The sequence below is a fragment of the Chenopodium album genome, chromosome 10, assembly GCF_948465745.1.
Source record: "Chenopodium album chromosome 10, dcCheAlbu1.1, whole genome shotgun sequence".
Taxonomy (NCBI): domain Eukaryota; kingdom Viridiplantae; phylum Streptophyta; class Magnoliopsida; order Caryophyllales; family Amaranthaceae; genus Chenopodium; species Chenopodium album.
Genome location: NC_137843.1, coordinates 38613456 through 38616004, shown reverse-complemented (window position 1 = coordinate 38616004; position 2549 = coordinate 38613456). Strand labels below are relative to the sequence as shown.

The 2549-nt window shown below is 44.4% G+C and overlaps 1 non-coding gene across 1 annotated transcript; it reads right to left on the bottom strand.

The window, feature by feature from the left end:
• Nucleotides 1-543: 543 nt before the first annotated feature.
• Nucleotides 544-651, bottom strand: LOC145565734 (small nucleolar RNA R71). The gene has a single exon (XR_014095114.1). It is a non-coding gene; the product is annotated as a small nucleolar RNA R71 (small nucleolar RNA).
• Between the last annotated feature and the right edge of the window lie 1898 nt (nucleotides 652-2549).

Below are 2549 nucleotides of genomic sequence, written 5' to 3'. Positions count from 1 at the left end.
ATGCGTAGGAGGTCTCAAAGAACACCCTCACATCAAATTGACCACGAAATCAACCGAACCTTGAGACAAGTCCGTAGGCTTTATCAAGACGAGGGAAGAGGTTTTGGTGATATAGTTGATAGTGAGAGTGATACTTACTCTTCAAGTTCACCACGCGAATCAATGGCGGGACAAGAGAATGATGTTTTGTTTCGTGAGTTCGGAAATCCGGAGGATTATGAGCTCACGGGAGGGATTTTGCTACCCGTCACGGAAACCAACTTCTCAATCCATCCACAATATACTCGAATGGTCCAATCGGAGCAATTTTCCGGAAGTGCAAGTGAGGACCCTATTGAACATTTGGACCGATTCCTTGAATTGTGCGCAATGATGCAAACCAATGAAGTGAGTCAAGACTACATTCGTATGCACCTTTTCCGGCAATCTCTCACCGGACGAGCAAAGAAATGGCTAAAGCAAGTAAAGCCTAACACTCTCACAACATGGAGGGAGGTTGTAAAGGCGTTCTTGAAGCGATTTATCTCCGAAGAGAAGACCGCCGAAATGAGAAGGAAAATTGCATCATTTGAGCAAGAGGCTGATGAAAGTCTTGGTGAAGCATGGGAGAGATTCAAAGAGTTGGTGCAAGCATGTCCCCACCATGAGTACAATCAAGGGTTGCCCATGCGGTTTTTCTATGACGGATTGGAGCCCATGTCAAGAGCCAATTTGGATGCGGGGGCGGGAGGTCAATTAATCAAGATCCCTCAAAATCAAGTTGAAGCCACCATAGAAGAGGTAGCAAAGAATTACTCTTGGGGGGGGGGGGGGCAGAAGAAGAAACGCTCCAAAGAGAGGTGGTATTTACGAATTGGAGAAAGTTGATCAATTACAACATCAAATTGATCAACTAACAAAAGGGCTTTCCAAGTTGAACACGAGTGTGAATGCAAGTTCAAGTGGTGGAGCAAGCTCTTCTCAAGTTAACTCTTTCTCTTGTCAAAATTGTGGAGGAACGAACCATGATATATCCTATTGTGGAGGTTTAAGCCCCGAACATGTAGCGGCATACAACACAAGGCAAGAGGGATTTAGAGGAAGCGACAGTGGAGTAGCTTGGAGACAACCACCACCCGGGTTTGTACCTCAACCTCAACAATGGAACCAACAAGCTCAACCTTCCTATAACTCCAACCCTCAATATCAAAATCCACCTCCATCTCAACCCCAAAACCCAAGAGGAAGCTATCCAAGGAACAACCAATACAATAATCAAACCCAAGCACCTCAAAGAAATCATCAAGAACAAGCACCTCAAGCGGAGCTAACTCAAACTCAACTCCTCCAAGCCATGCATGCGCAAATGCAATCTTTTGGGCAACAAATGCAAGAGATAAGAGCTCACAACAAGATGGTTGACTCACAACTAGCTCAATTGGCCGAGAGAACTCCTTTTAATTCACCATCCACTCTACCCGGACAACCACAACCTAACCCATCTCACAATCCAAAACCCGATACATGCAAGGCGATCACATTGAGGTCGGGAACTTCCTATGAAGGACCAAATGAAGGGGATAGTGAGGAAAAGAAGGGAGGAGAGGAGAGTGTGAATAAAAACAAGGGAGATGAGAAAGAAAAAGGTGATGAGATAGAAGGAGGTTCGGAGAAGAAGAAGCTTGACAATGAGAAGACAACTTCAATTCCTATTGAGGCTAGGAATCTTGATGGACCGGTTTCTTTTCCCGGTCGGCTTGCGGAGAGGAAGTTGAATGACAAGTTCACAAAATTTCTTAGTGTCATGAAGAATTTGCATATCAACCTCCCTTTTCTTGAAGTTGTGACACAAATGCCATCTTACTCCAAGTTCCTCAAGGATATTCTCACCAACAAGAGGAAGCTCAATGATGAGCTTATCACCCTTCCACATCAAGTGAGTGCTCTTGTCCAACATAAGATGCCCAAGAAGGAAAAAGACCCGGGAAGTTTCACTTTGCCGGTGAAAATTGGGAACATGGAAACTAGGGGCGCCTTAGTCGATCTTGGAGCAAGTGTTAGTTTAATCCCTCTATCCATTGCTCAAAAACTCAATATAGAGATGATCCCTACAAGGAAGACAATTCAATTGGCCGATCGATCGGTGAAATTACCTTGTGGAGAGCTTGAGGATGTTCCAATTCAAGTGGGACACATCTACGTGCCTTGTGACTTCGTAGTGATGGATATGGAGGAGGATGTTAACACTCCTTTGATTTTGGGACGTGAAGCTCTTAAAACTTTGGGGGCGGTCATCAATTGCAAGAACAACACCATCACTTGTGAAGTGGCCGATGAAAAGATTGTCTTTGAATTTTCTAAGTTGCTCAAAACCCCCATGGTTGAAAAATGCTATAGAGTTGATGTTGTGAATGAAGAGCTAGATCGCTTGGGGAGGGTCGTGATGAGGCCTCAAGATCCAATGATAGAAGCCCTTACATGCAAAGAAGAGTTCCACTCTCAAGAGGTTAAAGAATTTGTCATGGCAATGGAGGAATCCTCAAAGGAGGAAGTTGAACAACAAGTTGAGA